This window comes from Sinohyriopsis cumingii, chromosome 16 (genome assembly GCF_028554795.1).
Source record: "Sinohyriopsis cumingii isolate HCF-2022 chromosome 16, ASM2855479v2, whole genome shotgun sequence".
Lineage (NCBI taxonomy): Eukaryota > Metazoa > Mollusca > Bivalvia > Unionida > Unionidae > Sinohyriopsis > Sinohyriopsis cumingii.
In genome coordinates this window covers 3970285-3988659 of record NC_142976.1, presented here as the reverse complement: position 1 = coordinate 3988659, position 18375 = coordinate 3970285, and the positions used below count along the sequence as shown (strand labels likewise).

Here is an 18375-nt window from a genome sequence, read left to right as displayed (position 1 = left end):
TAACTATATTTTGTCACAATCAAGAACATCATTTTTCTCATCATGCACATGAAATATCTTGTGTCCAAGCAAATAGTTGAATATTTTTATTTAGTTTTCATCTCATGCATAATTTGTGTTTAGTAACTACTAGAATTTTAATAAATAAAAAATATGTACAAAACAACATAGTAAGAAATGTTACTAGCACTTTCTTGAGAGAGTGGTAACTAAATCATCCAATTTACTCTGTTTCCTCCTATAGGACAAAAGCTGGGGGGAAATGGTCGATGGTAATTACATTCACATATATAAGAAAAGTAATAAACACCAAATAAAAAAGTTGATATGAATATTGTTATGTTTATTTGATTTAATTATATCTGATTTAATATATAAATTGTCTGCCAGTTTTTATATATATAAAAAAATGTATTACATGATATTCTAATGTAAATTTATTCACTAGAGATTATACTTTTTTCAGATAATAGTTTGACCTTGACTGTTCGTTTTATAAACACCAGGTGTTGATCTACATCCAGGCCTTGTTTCAAATTTTTTGGCAACCACGTAAACAAGTTCTATTTTATTTTAAAATGATTGGTTATTGTCGAGGTCAATATGGGTCTTCGTGTTTAAGATGTAAAAAAAAAAATATTTCGTAGAGTCAAATGATTGGTTTTCGTCAGGGTCACACTGGGTGTCCGTGACTTTTAACAAGTACCTAATTTCTATAAGCTTCTATAAAATGATCACGTGACCCCTTGTTTGCGTTTTAGGAGACGATATAAGCTCTGTTTTGAAGAATTATTCTCAGTTGCAGCTGGGCGTTCTCTTACACTGGAAGTTGTGTGTTGTGCTGTTTGGAGTTATTTCAAATTACTTTGATTCAAAAGGATTAATTCTGTTATTTTTCTGGAAAATACGTGTGCTCGTGTGAAATGGTTGAACAAGGACAGTTTTTTAATAAAACTTTATTCAAATATCCGAAACCGGAGTGATAATTCTTGTTTCTACAAGGGACTGTAGACTTCAACATTACATATTTTAGCATACGTTATCGTCTTCCATCGTGGATTCTTCGTGGGATTTGAACTTGAAATCAGTAGAACAATTTGTTATTAGGACTTCAGAAAGTTTATTCTTGCATTATTCTTGGATTATTTTTGGATTTGATTCTTAAAACCATAAGTTCATATTTTCTTTATTTTTACTGTTTCTTTGACTCTAAACACGTGACATAAGAAATACATACAGACTTTTTATTTTATATTGTATCTTTATTACTTTAACCTGCATTTAAACGTATTACAATTCATTGGTACCATGTATATATAAATAGAATGATTTGCATTCACGAAAAACTAAAAAATATTGCCTATAAAACTTGGATAAAGTACCGTTTTCGAGCTCGTTGATTCTTGTGGTCAGGTTGTACACACCGACGGTCAGTGCTGCAATTTCCGCTCTCATTGTTTAAACCAGCTGAATTAGGTCGGGTTCCCCGGACAATAAAACTCTCTTGTCGGCATCTTTAGCCTCACCAATCAAAGTGGAAAAGACAGATAGAAGATAGATGGAATATAACATCTTTCTCTTGGACTGCTTATCCTGACCTTTACATGTATTGACTATGCAATATGGTTGACGTGGCGTGTGATGATAAACGGTAGCCTAAATATAGAACACTTATAGATTTGCATGTACGTCAACAAAATATAATTTTACGGACACCTTTGGTAAGCATAAATACTACACTTGCTTCAAAAGAGACCAAACTATCGGTGAAATGCTTTCTGAAGTTATATAATGAAACAATATCAGCGAACAATCTGAATGGGGTTATTTGACTCAAGTCGTATTAAGAAAACAAAGACCCTGCATCGTCCTATTAGTTAATAAATAAAACTTTATTCAACTTTAAAAACATGATTAAAGTTCAAGAAACATTAAGTAACAAATATACAAGAATATGAATAGGCGCGATCATCACATACCCCATTTATACAGAGCAAAATATTTCATGCATACAAGAAAATTCGTAAAATTAGTTTATTTTCATATTACATGAAAGTAGCATAGAATTTTAAAAAAAGAATCAAATTAAATAACATTGTGCAAAACTGCATATTAAACTAAAATTAGACTTCTTTGTGTATTTATACATTATTTCCATACGTATGGATTCTTTGTGTAGTTGTACATTATTTCCATATGCATGGATTCTTTGTGTAGCTGTACATTATTTCCATATGTATGGATTCTTTGTCTAGTTGTACATTATTTCCAGACGTATGGATTGTTTGTGTAGTTGTACATTATTGCAATGCGTATGGATTCTTTGTGTAGCTGTACATTAATTCCATACGTATGGATTCACTGTGTAGCTGTACATTAATTCCATAAGTACGGATTCTTTGTGTAGCTGTACATTAATTCCATACGTATGGATTCTTTGTGTAGCTGTACATTAATTCCATACGTATGGATTCACTGTGTAGCTGTACATTGATTCCATACGTATGGATTCTTTGTGTAGCTGTACATTAATCCCATACGTATGGATTCTTTGTGTAGTTGTATATTAATTCCATACGTATGGATTCTTTGTGTAGCTGTACATTATTTCCATACGTATGGATTCTTTGTGTAGCTGTACATTAATTCCATACGTATGGATTCTTTGTGTAGCTGTACATTATTTCCATACGTATGGATTCTTTGTGTAGTTGTACATTTATTCCATACGTATGGATTCTTTGTGTAGCTGTACATTAGTTTTATACCTATGGATTCTTTGTGTAGCTGTGTATTAGTTATCATCTACCTCTAATGTGGTTTTCGTTAGTGTATATCGATGTTACTGAGTTGTCTTTCTCAGTCTAATATCAAAGTCTGAGTTCTTGTCTGAACCACCTCTTTCCCAATCTCGTTATGTGCGCGAGGCGACCAAATAATGTTAAATGTCACTTTCCTGCGCCATTGGTACATGAGCTTAGTCTCTTATGCGTGTTGTAAGATTTTGTCTTACTAATCAGGCATTTGCAAAACAAAAATATAACTTTCCTGACGGCGTTTTTGTTGTCGCTGTTATTGTTCTTGCTGGCGTAGGCGTCCATGTTAAGTTTTTGCATTTTGTTCAGCTTTTCTGACACTACTATATGTAATCATGAACTTTGATGGATGTATTGATCGTGGATATCATTGCTTATCAAGGGCAAAAGGAGGTGACAGTGAACTACTTTCATTCTCTAGTAGTTGTGCGTGCATTCATGAGACTTGATAGGTATATTCATCTTTGAAATACTTTTCAACACAAACAATAAGTCACTGTGAACTACTTTTCAGACCCTGCGATTACATTTAAGTTTTTACTTGTTTATCTGATTATATAAAATTATTAAACTTAATGATTGTATTCCTGTTGAGGGGTACTACTCACAACAGGTAAATGTAGGTCACGGTGACCTACTTTTTTGTCCCATTTCTCTGATAATGTAGTATATACAGTCACGAAACTTGAGGGCTGCTACTCTCTACTGGTTACATGGACTCAATCCAAAACTTGTTTGCTCCAATGATTATGTTATTATATTGAACTCATTGAACTCATTTTCTGCGACATGTTTGCCTTTATAGTTCCCGTAATAAAATTTGAATTCATGTTCTTTTGTAAATTTACTATTCTGTGTCAGTACACTTAAAAGGTATCTAATGCAGCTAATTCATGTGGTTGTGGTTGCTGAGCACTAATACAGCATACATGGTTGTCTGTGTGAAAACATTCTTCGGAGCAAGTGACGTGAGTGTGAATCGGCATGTTTAAGGTATTCCACGAGTACTCCAACAGAAGTATATACATAACAAACCCGTTTTTTGATTGCTTTTTATTTATAAATAACAAACAGTGTAGCAATTGCTACCGATTTGTACATAGCAAAGTGTCTATTATATATAGACAGTCGTGTACTGATTGCGTGTGTGTGTGAGTGATTTGGATTTTAACGTAGCTTTAACAATTTTTCAGTCAATTCGCTACGATGTATGTAGTGTGGCAGTTTATTAGTGATGTCTGGCATTGGGGCATCTTGCCTCAGACATGTAGCATGATGTTCCACCCAGTCACATTATCCTGACACCAGGCCGACCAGTCCTAACACTAACCTTTTAATGCTGAGCGCCAAGCGAGGCAGCTGTATGTACCATTTTTGTAAGTCTTTGGTATGACTCGGCCGGGGAATGAACTCACGACTTTCCGCATCCGAGGCGGATGCACTAACCACCCGGCCACTGGGGCGGTCCTGTATTGATTACTATTTGATTTGAGCATATTAACCGTGTATATATCAATATTTAATTTGTACAAAGCAACGGTGTGTTGATTTGTACACAGCAACTCTATATTGATCGTTATTGATTTTTACAATAGCCTACCATATATTAATTGCCATTTGATTTTATACAGTAAGCTATGTATTGATCGCTATCGATTTGAGCACAACGAGCAGTGTATTGGTCGCTATGTGATTTGTACATAGCAAACTGTGTATTGCTCGCTACTTATGTTGCACACAACACTGATCGCTTTTGATTTGTACATACCAGACCCTGTATTAATCGGTTTGATTTGCATGGAGCGAACCGTGTCTTGATTGCTATTCTAATATGATAAATAACTAAATACATAAATTAAGTTCCAAATATGTAGAAAAAGGAGTTCGGTTTAATAAAACGTAACCTGTAAACCGTAGCATGTAATTTCCCATCCAGTCAGTACCAGTACCTCACATGTTTGACTGATATCATTGCTTTTGATAGCTAGCCATTCCTGTTTTAGGGTACAACTGATGTTAAAACAAAATCAGATTTTTTACTGGTTGATATTATAAGAATGCATGTATTCAGAACCTTCAACAAGGGTAGAGAGCCTCCTTGCATTGAATTCACACAGCTGTACTGGTGGCTAGTAGGTTAAAACTGTGTTAGATTAAATATTTTCAAAATTTAGTAAAATGACAAAATAATATGAAAAAGTACATTAAAGGAGGCACGAAGAAGGCTGCAGATGAAAAATGTTAAATTTTAACTTCTGTTTTGGTAAATTGGATTTCCAAAGCATTTTTATCGGTAGTATGTCTGAGTTAGTTCCCTTATTCAAGACTGCTCCAGTGTTTTAGTATCTCGGGATGATGTATACAGAGAAGAAATTTATAAGAAATCCGAAGTAGGTTAAACGTTTTGATAACTGGCATTTCAAGCTAGACAAAAATTCAGTAGACGAGTCTTCTCGAAAGTTATAATAATAAAATAATAAAATAATAATAATAATAGTGGAATAGATATGTTCGATCAAAGACGGGACACTAAGACCAGTTTTTTTATATATATATATAAATATTTGTACTAATTGTAATTAGTGTGTGTCAAAGTTTTAATTTTGCAGTACATTCATCATAGTTTAAGTTTGCGACTGTAACACTGCGTCTCTTTTGCTGTGCTATTTGCTTATCAGCTGTAGACATTACGTGTAATGAACGTATTATATGTATAATTGTATGTGATTCAAAGCAACTAGATACTACTCACATATATAATTTTCAGGAATCTGGAATGATTTTTCCAGTAGACTTTGAATTGAGAAATCATTTTGATAATACATGAATTCATTTTAGTGTTCACCTAGACAGAGAGCTAAGTGGCCTTATACCACGGACCTGCATCCTAAAACAAAAACAGAAATAAACTTTTTAACGACTTCTCAAAAACTTATCGACAAACCTTGACCATATTGTACACAACCATTCTGACATCAAGTCCCACTAAAGTTACACAACTGATTTCAAAATGCTATCAAATATGGCTAGTAGTAAATGGGGCCACCCTAGGGACAATGGGAATTACCATTAAAAACACCCCTGGGCCACTCTAGGGACAATGGAAATTTAACATGGGGAAAATTGCTGGGCCACTCTAGGGACAATGGGAATTTAACATAGAGTTTGGGCTTGTCTAGGGACAAGGGGAATTGAACATGGGGAATAGAGTTTGGGCTTGTCTAGGGACAAGGGGAATTGAACATGGGAATAGAGTTTGGGCTTGTCTAGGGACAAGGGGAATTGAACATGGGGAATAGAGTTTGGGTCTGTCTAGGGACAAGGGGAATTGAACATATGGAAATTGAACATGGTGGGTCTGTATAGCGTCAAGGGGAATTGAACATGGTGGGATTGTCTAGGGACAATGATGGTAGAGGGTCAAACACAACAGAGACAGAAACATACATACACTAGTACAAGCGTGAGATTTATATATAAAGCATTACCAAGACCTGAAATCTTGCTGGGGTGTTCAAAAATTTGCATAATTGTAATGATGCTATAAATAGCTATAATCAAGGAAATGCTCAACGACAAAATGGATGTGACTAAAAGTAACGCTAAAATGACGAAATTGTCCCAGAATTTAAAGGAAAATAGACATATCCCCGAAAATTAAGTTACAATGGTTTAGACTAAAATGGATAAAATTAGTAACTACTTACAATATCAACTTCTGTGACGATCGTGAATAAATACCTATGTATCTATAATCAGCTGAAATTCCTATGAAATCCCACTATCTATTTATAGCTCCAACTTGTGGGTTTTTCCTTTGGAAAATCCCACTATCTTTTTATAGCCTCAGCTTGAGTGACGTTCCTGTTTATGAATCCTAGTATATATGTATAGCTACAAAATGTGGAAATCCCCAAGTCGATATTTATAGTCTCAAAATTTCCAGCGTCAGTGACGTCACTGTACTGAACACTAGGGGATAAATGTCAACAGTGTTGCAAGTGGCTGACCTGAATACACGCTACTGCAGGTAGGTAGGTAGAGTGTATCTGATAGGGATAAAGTGAGTTTTTATAGGGACAAACAGAGACCAATACACACACACACACACACACACAACGTACGCGCGCAGACATACGCACACAAACACACACACACACACACACACACACACAGAGGGAAGAGGAAAAAACAAACCCCAAATATACTATCAATACAGAAGGGAGATAACACAAACCCCAAATAAACTATCAACACAAACGTACGCGAACGCATACAAACCCCAAATATACTATTCACACAACGTCGCTAACGCATACAAACCCCAAATATGCTATCCACACTCGGGAGGAAGAAGAAAAAACAACCAAATATACGATCTACACAACGTACGCGAACACACACACACACACACACACACACACACACGCAGAGAGAAGAGGAAAAAACAAACCCCAAATATACTATCAACACAGAAGGGAGATAATACAAACCCCAAATAAACTATCCACACAAACGTACGCGAACGCATACAAACCACAAATATACTATCAACACAGAAGGGAGATAATACAAACCCCAAATAAACTATCCACACAAACGTACGCGAACACATAGAAACCCAAATATACTATCAACACAGAAGGGAGATAATACAAACCCCAAATAAACTATCCACACAAACGTACGCGAACGCATACAAACCCCAAATATGCTATCCACACTCGGGAGGAAGAAGAAAAAAACAACCAAATATACGATCTACACAACGTACGCGAACAAACACACACACACACATACACACACACAGAGGGAAGAGGCAAAAACAAACCCCAAATATACTATCAACACAGAAGGGAGATAATACAAACCCCAAATAAACTATCCACACAAACGTACGCGAACGCATACAAACCCCAAATATACTATCAACACAGAAGGGAGATAATACAAACCCCAAATAAACTATCCACACAAACGTACGCGAACGCATACAAACCCCAAATATACTATCCACACAACGTCGCTAACGCATACAAACCGCAAATATACTATCCACACTCGGGAGGAAGAAGAAGAAAAACAAAAAATATGCGATCTACACAACGTACGCGATCGCTTCAAGTTCCCCAAAAAAATTTCAGGGCTACCCCATACTCTCGAAAAGAAATAACATTCCATTGCCTATGATATGTTAGTCAGTTAGAAGAAAAAATACAGAAGTGAGTCTATCAGCACATGATTTCTTTATCTTGGTTAGAAAGTGTGACTCTAAGTTGTTCGTTTCCGTCGCTTATCAAAATTTTAAAAATAGTAATGTTCTGTAAAAAGTGAGTGAGTGTTTCTTTTAGGTCTGTGCGTTTCTTTTTTGTTTTTTTTTGTTGGTGATAATATGGATAATGTAAGTTCGGGTACAACGAAATTTAAAGAATTAGGCCCAGAACTCGGTGTGGAGGGAAGAAATATACGCAACAGCAGCGGGAGCAAGAAATGCAGACCTAGCCAGTTAGCACTGAGGCATTCTGCGTTTGACAATGCCTTTGATGTCGTACACGTCGTCTTTTTTGGTGACACGACTTGATTTGAAATAAGTACGGGCTAGCGTTTTGGTGAGTACTTAACATCCATGGCTGTCTTGCTGAGCACCTTTTTCCTCCTTTACCACGCTCGGACAGAAAAATGAGTGTGTGGTGAGACAATTCCCACTCATGTTTAAAGCCTTTCAGTGAGGTTGTTAAGGACTAGTTAGTCCTACACCTGATTGGCTAAATTTAAAAGTAGTCTGTGAGTACATAAAAGCCTGGGGGGATGAGGCTCTCTTTCCTTCCACAGGAGTAATTAAAAATCACGCGGTGCGTTATTAAACCAGTGATATATGCTCCATTAGAGCGAAAATCACTTTAATTCAAGTAAGCAAGCAAGCAAGTTCGGGTACCGTCTCTAGCACTCTTGATGACACCAACTGTCTGGGTTATTTTCTTTCTTGCAAGCCCCTATATTCCACTTCTGTTTGTGATAATAACTTGTGATACTTCACATTTTCTAAAGTGGAAATCTTTACAAGCCGTACAAAATACAAAACTTATGTGACTTTGGCTTTTGACACTTGCACAGACTCTTCACTTTATAAGTGTCACGAGAAAATTGTATATCCCATTTTTACCATTTTCAAAAACACGCACACACTTGCAGCTTGACCAGAAATATGTACATCTTGTTTTGTGGATAAGTCACAGACAAGTCCAAGCATATATAGGTGGTTATGAACGTTAGGAATATCCCCTCCTTTTTTCAGAAATATCAAAGCTTGTATGTGCATTTTCCCTTTTCCACTCTATATTAGTGCTTAGATTTGTTCCAAAAAAAAGAAAAAAGAAACGAAACAATTTTGAAGAAAAAGAAACAACTGAATTTTGAATTCAGGTTTCTCTCTGTTTATAATTTTTTTCAAGTTGATGGTGCATGACAGAGTACATTCGCCTACCTTTCCAAAGTGAGAGGCATTTCTTCACATGTCATTGCCTTTGTTAAATTCGGATTCATTGGTTAGTTATCGTTAATCTTTAATTTTTTTCATGCATTTCTTTTTGATAGAAGATTTAAGGCTTTCTATTGTTGTAACGGTATTTATGTTGTTTAGTCTGTTGATGAAATTATCTATAGCAAAGTGCTTAAGATTTTTCAGTTTCTTTTATTATTTCAAGCCCTACAAAAGGAGACCAAGTTTGTCTTCAAAGACGATTGAAACTCTAAATTACACGGGCGTGAAGGAAAACATCGTTGTGTTTGATCTAATCATGCTTGCCGTTCTCTTTGTGTTTTAGAGGTCATATTTCTTCTTAAGTAAATACACGCATCAATAGACAGACAGATTGGGTCATCATCCTTGAGTTTCACTGTACTTTCGGTTCTTTACTTCATACAAGCCCCAAATTTATTAGTTTGAAAACGAAAAGATAACATGCCCCTCAATACTGTAACACGTCTGTTCTGACTCTACCGATGTGAGTGCGAGTGTTTATGTCGAAATGTTTAAGTGAGATATAAAAAAAATGGTCAGTTTGAAAACGCGAACCAATACTGTGACGCTCAGTATTTTGATGTGGTAAGAGGAAATGGTACAACACACACAAAGAGGGCTTGTAAGTTCACATTTCAGTCTGTCTGCATTGTAATGGTAACAACGCAAGAACATAGGGATTATTATGCCACACAGTCCTAGAACAAAACAATGCATCACCCGTTGTAAGCCATTTCATTGGCTATACTTATTTTCTTACCGCGTTCGCTTCGAATTGACTTGAGTAGCTATTCAGACAGTGACGAGAATGGCCATGCTTTACTGGGTCTATCCTATAGGCGATTTATATAAAAAAAATATTTTTAAAAATTAAACTAATGCACGAACATTCGTACCATGGGCGATCCCATGGAAATTGTGTCCGTCTTATTGCAAAATACATCAACATTTAATTTAACCGTGCAGATCGCTAGAACAAACCTCTGATAATATACATTTTGAAAAGTGTTGTGTGACACGGGTCGCCATTGTCGCTTGGTGTCTGCTTTCTTGTTCGAAAAGAGATCGTTTCGTCTTGACTGTAAAAATTTAATTTGACTAAGTTTTACGCACTACTTGAACTCATACATTTACGTTGTAGGTGTAAGCCGTCTTTCTCAGTTTTCTGGAAGTTCCTTTTTGCGTTTCTCAGATATGATACTATTTTTTATGGACCGAACGAAATTTCTTTTTGCGTGAATCAGGACTCGTGGTTTTGTGGCATAATTGGAGAGCATTGATTAAAGCTCAGTTATGTCGTCTTCGAAATCGCTGACACGGATTTGAACTAACACTTCAGGTTTTGTGTGAGGCGATACGGTACATCATTGCTTTTTACTTCCTCAATGAAATCGTTTCATCTTATTGCAAAATTACATTTGACTAGGTTTCATACGCAGCAGGTCCCTGTATATAAGGAGAGTGTCTTAGCGTCAGAGTATTCATTCCGCTCTCAAACGATCAAGAAGATGGAAGAGTCAGCACAGATCGACCTGCTGGTCAAATATTTGCTAAAAGTTATACGAAAGCATAATTCACATGCGAAAGTGGCAACAAAACTTACTCTTTTGATCGTTGATTTGATGAGAGTCATACGAAAGTGTGTAAGTGCTAATGAAGTTTGCTATATCTGCAAAGGTAAATGGGTATTTGTCTCCAGAATACCTGCTTCGTCTAAGAAAGAGAGACAAAAGTCAAGATACCTAATATCGTTGTCAGGAGAAAGGACACTGGAATTCAGAGTGCCCTACGAGAAAAGAGAAGAAACAAAAACAAGACGAAACAGAGAAGATGGATTCAGAAGAAGAAGAAATTGAAGATGATGAAGAACTTGTGCCAGTAAAGACATGGAAATGGAAAAATTGACAATGTGAGCCGATGCGTTGGCCCTGATGTGAAATTTCATACTACCTTCTAAAAGAGAATAGACCAGAAAGAAAACGTAAGTGTCTCTTGGTCTTGACATTGTATAATAAGGATGGCGTGTTTTGTTTTTACTCACACTTTATGAAATTGTGCTCTTTCACCTCTCTCTATCCCTCTGGATCATGTTTTAGTTAGAATTGAAATGGAAGGATGTTTTCCTTCACGCACGCTCTTTAGGCATGCAAGTCGGTAAACAATAGTCAGTCTATTCATCCATCATTTTGTGTCTTGATGTTTCCTACATCACACACTGATGCCATAAAATAACGGGTTAAATGGGTTTTGTAGTGTTGGGAGTGGGGGTGGGGTGTAGGTGTTTGGCAGAGTTGGTCATTGCAGGTGAGGGCTTAGGTGCTTTCAAAAAACTTTTTCTTCTTCACTCTGTGTTGATAGTATATTTGGGGTTTGTATGCGTTCGCGTACGTTTGTGTGGATAGTTTATTTGGGGTTTGTATTATCTCCCTTCTGTGTTGATAGTATATTTGGGGTTTGTTTTTGCCTCTTCCCTCTGTGTGTGTGTATGTGTGTGTGTGTGTTTGTTCGCGTACGTTGTGTAGATCGTATATTTGGTTGTTTTTTTCTTCTTCCTCCCGAGTGTAGATAGCATATTTGGGGTTTGTATGCGTTCGCGTACGTTTGCGTGGATAGTTTATTTGGGGTTTGTATTATCTCCCTTCTGTGTTGATAGTATATTTGGGTTTCTATGTGTTCGCGTACGTTTGTGTGGATAGTTTATTTGGGGTTTGTATTATCTCATTTCTGTGTTGATAGTATATTTGTGGTTTGTATGCGTTCGCGTACGTTTGTGTGGATAGTTTATTTGGGGTTTGTATTATCTCCCTTCTGTGTTGATAGTATATTTGTGGTTTGTATGCGTTCGCGTACGTTTGTGTGGATAGTTTATTTGGGGTTTGTATTATCTCCCTTCTGTGTTGATAGTATATTTGGGGTTTGTTTTTTCCTCTTCCCTCTGTGTGTGCGTGTGTGTGTGTGTGTGTGTGTGTGTGTGTGTGTGTGTGTGTGTGTTCGCGTACGTTGTGTAGATCGTATATTTGGTTGTTTTTTCTTCTTCCTCCCGAGTGTGGATAGCATATTTGGGGTTTGTATGCGTTAGCGACGTTGTGTGAATAGTATATTTGGGGTTTGTATGCGTTCGCGTACGTTTGTGTTGATAGTTTATTTGGGGTTTGTGTTATCTCCCTTCTGTATTGATAATATATTTGGGGTTTGTTTTTTCCTCTTCCCTCTGTGTGTGTGTGTGTGTGTGTGTGTTTGTGTGCGTATGTCTGCGCGCGTACGTTGTGTGTGTGTGTGTGTGTGTGTGTGTGTATTGGTCTCTGTTTGTCCCTATAAAAACTCACTTTATCCCTATCAGATACACTCTACCTACCTACCTGCAGTAGCGTGTATTCAGGTCAGCCACTTGCAACACTGTTGACATTTATCCCCTAGTGTTCAGTACAGTGACGTCACTGACGCTGGAAATTTTGAGACTGTAAATATCGACTTGGGGATTTCCACATTTTGTAGCTATACATATATACTAGGATTCATAAACAGGAACGTCACTCAAGCTGAGGCTATAAAAAGATAGTGGGATTTTCCAAAGGAAAAACCCACAAGTTGGAGCTATAAATAGATAGTGGGATTTCATAGGAATTTCAGCTGATTATAGATACATAGGTATTTATTCACGATCGTCACAGAAGTTGATATTGTAAGTAGTTACTAATTTTATCCATTTTAGTCTAAACCATTGTAACTTAATTTTCGGGGATATGTTTATTTTCCTTTAAATTCTGGGACAATTTCGTCATTTTAGCGTTACTTTTAGTCACATCCATTTTGTCGTTGAGCATTTCCTTGATTATAGCTATTTATAGCATCATTACAATTATGCAAATTTTTGAACACCCCAGCAAGATTTCAGGTCTTGGTAATGCTTTATATATAAATCTCACGCTTGTACTAGTGTATGTATGTTTCTGTCTCTGTTGTGTTTGACCCTCTACCATCATTGTCCCTAGACAATCCCACCATGTTCAATTCCCCTTGACGCTATACAGACCCACCATGTTCAATTTCCATATGTTCAATTCCCCTTGTCCCTAGACAGACCCAAACTCTATTCCCCATGTTCAATTCCCCTTGTCCCTAGACAAGCCCAAACTCTATTCCCATGTTCAATTCCCCTTGTCCCTAGACAAGCCCAAACTCTATGTTAAATTCCCATTGTCCCTAGAGTGGCCCAGCAATTTTCCCCATGTTAAATTTCCATTGTCCCTAGAGTGGCCCAGGGGTGTTTTTAATGGTAATTCCCATTGTCCCTAGGGTGGCCCCATTTACTACTATGGCTGCCATAATTGACCCATACTACTGGGCGAGCTGTTATTAATGTTTGCCGATGTCAGGCAGGTGAACAAATTCGGGTTGTCACGGAACTATGTGTACTAAGCGGCCATTTTATTGAATTTTAAAGTAAATACACAGTGGGTCATGTTGCAATTTTCGTAATTACGCGCGCATTACTTGCTATACGTTTTAGATGTATGGAGCATTCATGATGTTTATAGTTTAACTCATACAAAAGATGACCTGCTTACTGCGGCACAGGCTAGTTGTCGTCATTATGAACTCTTTTACTTGGCTGCGTGGATTTTCAGTCTGCGGTTCGCGCCATGTATGTGCTTATGGGGTCTGAATCTTTCAAGATATGCATGTAGCAGGATGCATTGTCAGAATGATTTCTCCTTCACGACAAAACAACGAGTTTTGTCAGGGAACTATCCAGTTTACCGATGTTTTCTGAACAAAATAAAAAGGTCTGTAAAGCAAAATATCTTACAGTGGCTCTGCCCAGAAAAACTAGGTCATTATTGCGTGTTGAATAAAATACATACACAAATAACCTTCACGACAGTGTACATCTATCAGCTTTAAAAACAATACATGCAGAAATAACCTTCACGACAGTGTATATCTATCAGCTTTAAAAAAAATACATACACAAATAACCTTCACGACAGTGTACATCTATCAGTTTGAAAAAATACATACACAAATAACCTTCACGACAGTGTACGTTTATCAGATTTGAAAAAATACATACACAAATAACCTTCACGACAGTGTACAGCACATGTATCACTAATCATATATGTTTCTTTTTTATTATATCATCTGACAGAGTATTTTGTTCTGTGTTGTAAGACATGGAATGTTTAGTAGATTTCAGTTGTCAGTAACATTTCCCACAGCACGGTGATGTAAGATTTAATTGTATATGTTTTCATTTTACAGTCATATTCCTATCGGAATTGACATTGATGTGATATGGTATGAATTATGCACGACGTATATAGTAATACTTTAACTGGTTCCAGCTTCTATTAACTTCTTTCAATTGTTCTTATTTGTAGATAGATCAATAGTTGACTTAGTTATCATGCAATTATATACAATTGTTCTGAAGTTAGAACAGTTTTTGATGCTCACACTAGGTATTATCTTGTTCACGCATACATAACATTTATAATAGTGTTTGTATCATGGTGCGCTATAAAGATTGTAACCCATGTTATCATTATTTATTTCAGCATTTCAGCTGATTTGATGTGTTTGTCATTGGAATCAGAGTGTAACCTGTATAGGGAGTGGGCTATGCTAAAGATGTGTTCAACAAAGTCTAGTGTTATGTGGTCTGATAGTGCAACCTTTTGACGACACGCTCCAGCATTCGTTGCCCTGTTAAAGAGGAATAGGGCATATTCAACTCTATAATGTGAACATCACAATTTCATATTTCATGACTTTCATATGAGCAGCAAAATATAATAGTTCCATCTCTACTATATGAACATCGTAAGTTCATGTCTGTTACCTTACACGATATGTGAACAGCATAATTTCATGTCTGTTACCTTACACGATATATGAACAGCATAATTTCATGTCTGTTGCCTTACACGATATGTGAACAGCATAATTTCATGTCTGTTACCTTACACGATATATGAACAGCATAATTTCATGTCTGTTACCTTACACGATATATGAACAGCGTAAGTTCATGTCTGTTGCCTTACACGATATGTGAACAACATAATTTCATGTTTGTTGTGTGAATAAAATAGTCTTACACTTGTTATGAGGACAAAAGAGTTCCCTATTGTAGAATTGATAGCGTATAATCGTTATATTCTAAGAGCTTATGAATTCAGAGAAAACGTGCAATACATTTCAATGACAGGAATGTAAACTAGGTGTCAGAAGTTGCTCATAACATAGTAAATCTGTATTCATTTTCTTTTTTTATATTTTGTATGTATTATGTTGATGACTGGTCTTTGCATATGTTCCTGTTCCAGTTCCTTCTCGGTTAAAACAGTCATACTATCTTGTGACAGGGACCCACTTGGGCCTCTGGTTTCGTTATGCTGTGTTATAAAACAAATACATGTATTTGAAATTAGTCAACTGATATGTATGTAGCGGTCATGTTATCACACCAGTTTAAAGTGGCATGACCTCATTTCTAAATTCGCTATAAATGTATTTCCTGCATGGAGAAATCACGCTTTATCCATGCAGGAAGATCAAAGTACACGGAAGATAAAATGGGGTCCTTGAAAATGTCAGATCTTATCAAGACAATTAGATCTACAATCAGATATATCCTAGCTATAAAAAATGCATCATTGTTTCTGGCGCAACTAGGATATTTAGGTCCCTATGCGGGCCCCCATGCGAAGCGTAGAGATGGGACCCTGCCTAATCTATAGTGTACAAAAGTAATTTGTGTGCCCTTCTGCTTTGCATAATCTTGCTATACGGTAGCTACGCCCCTGTTACTTAGGATGAAATCCACAAATATGCATGTGCGATCGTGTAGGGTTAGAAATAAACTTGGTGACTGACAGGTGAATGTCTACATAATCCGGACTAACGTGTTTAAATGTACATAAAGTGCGCTTTGAGAACGACGTAACATTAAATGCGCAACGCGCACCCAGATATACTGCATTATAATAATCAGATTAACAACGTTGATCCTGATCTGTTGGTGCATGTTAGGTCGGAATCATAAGTAGTTGACGAAGGGGGTAGACAGCGACACGCCAAATCCCAGTCTATGCGATTCTTGGTCGGATGTGAGTTTAGACTGGTAGTTCATGCATGCTATACACATAGCTGTTTTCATACAAGACAGTGAAAAGAAGGGACACATTCCATATATATGAGAAAAGATCTAATTCATAAAGAAATCAAATGAAAGCAAGTAACTCACATCAGTAGCAATACTTTTTGCACGTGACGACAAGACTACTTCATTTGTAATTTCTATTGACTTTACATTATACCCTCTCTACCCTCCACCATCACTTTGAAACCGACTATATTTATGCGACAAAGGTTTTTTCTTTAAATATCATTTACATGGATACAAATTTTCGTGTAAAATGGACATGGTAATGAAGTAAAAATGAAAATATATAACAAAACTGCTTATAAACATTTATAACTTTTACTTTTGAGTTTTTTTATTCACATTTGTTTCTTTTTTTCTAAATATTTTAAACAATGCAGTGCAATTCATTTATTTTGTACAAACCTTAAATAATTATTTTATTCTCCGACATCATCACGCATCGCTGCAGTATTTGTTAAACGTTACTTCCTTAAGACAAATTCTCTTGTATGATGAGCAGTTCTTTAACGATACGACACTATCATCAAGAAGGCAAGTTCAATCCTTTGTTTCGTTCTGAAACTGAGGCGATGAAGTGTGCAACAGGACCAGTCCCTTCCATTATATATATATATATATATATATATATATATATATATATATATATATATATATATATATATATATATATATATATGGTCACAAACTAAGTAACAGAAAGAAGCAAGACCAACATGTTTTGTAAAAACTTAACAAATGATTTAATTATCAAAGTTATAAATGAAAATGTGAGAGGAACTTGTGTATTATGAAGTGAATCCAAAATATTCCTGGCAAAGTTCTATCAAAGACCAAATAAATTGAAAGTTCCATATAAATTTCAAACCGGAAATGTACTGGTTCGCCCAAAATTGTGACGTTGTCAAGATGGCGTCGTCCAGAACGTCTTTGAATCATTCACAACAGTTCCAGAATAATATTACTGTCCAAATAATGAGCACTTTCTTATTTCCACTGAACAGTCCAACAAATGTTTTCCTCACAAATCGTGTCTGATTACAACATGAAACGTGTCTGCAGACTTACTCCAGGAACACAATAAATAAGCCTGATTCCAAAATAGGAATTAATCTTATTGCCTGGTTCCCTCCTTATATACACCTTCTATTACGACTATATTTCACGATACACCCCACGTGACGGATCTTACTACTCATTTTGCCTCGAATTGTTCTATTCATGTATCCTACCCCAACCAATGGGAAGTTACTGAAGTCTTCTAGAAATCTCGAAACCCCATCAGCCAATGAGAAATTAATCTAATGGCCCCATTAAGTCTTATTATTAAGTTTATTGTTAACAATTGTCAACACATACCACATACGTAATCATCTATTTATAGATCCTATCTACGCTACGCTCATAAATAACTCATGTCACGTAAGCAAGATCTAATTAAAGATATTCTCTACGTTTTACAGCCATGAAAATAAATGACAAAAATTAGATAAAGCCATGTACCAGGAATTAGAAAAAATATAGATATACATAAAAATATATTCAGACAACTGTTTACGAGACCGATTACTCAACTCCTTTTGGGTTTTCTGCTCAGCTGGAAAATTGAGGCATATTTTAAACAGCTCATCTAGATTAATGAGATACAAATAATTCAAATAAAATGGAATCATTAGGAACTGAATTATCTCAAAATGTATTTACTTTTATTTATTAACTTGTGAAGATTCCCGTTGTTTGAGAAACAGCTTTCAAATCCCAAAAGAAGCAGGAAGGCCTAATTATCATATATTTATGATACTTTGAAGTTATATTATCACCTCTGATTGCAATGCTGAGAACATACGATGTATTAAATGAAAAACCTA

General features: G+C 36.1%; 1 long non-coding RNA gene across 1 annotated transcript in view; it reads left to right on the top strand.

Annotated features, from left to right (window-relative positions):
* Positions 1–16828, top strand: part of LOC149779842 (uncharacterized) — a 53279-nt gene extending 36451 nt beyond the window's left edge. Inside the window, exon 2 of the long non-coding RNA XR_016414946.1 lies at positions 14898–16828. This is a non-coding gene — a long non-coding RNA (uncharacterized LOC149779842). The remainder of the gene's footprint in view (positions 1–14897) is intronic.
* Positions 16829–18375: the final 1547 nt, after the last annotated feature.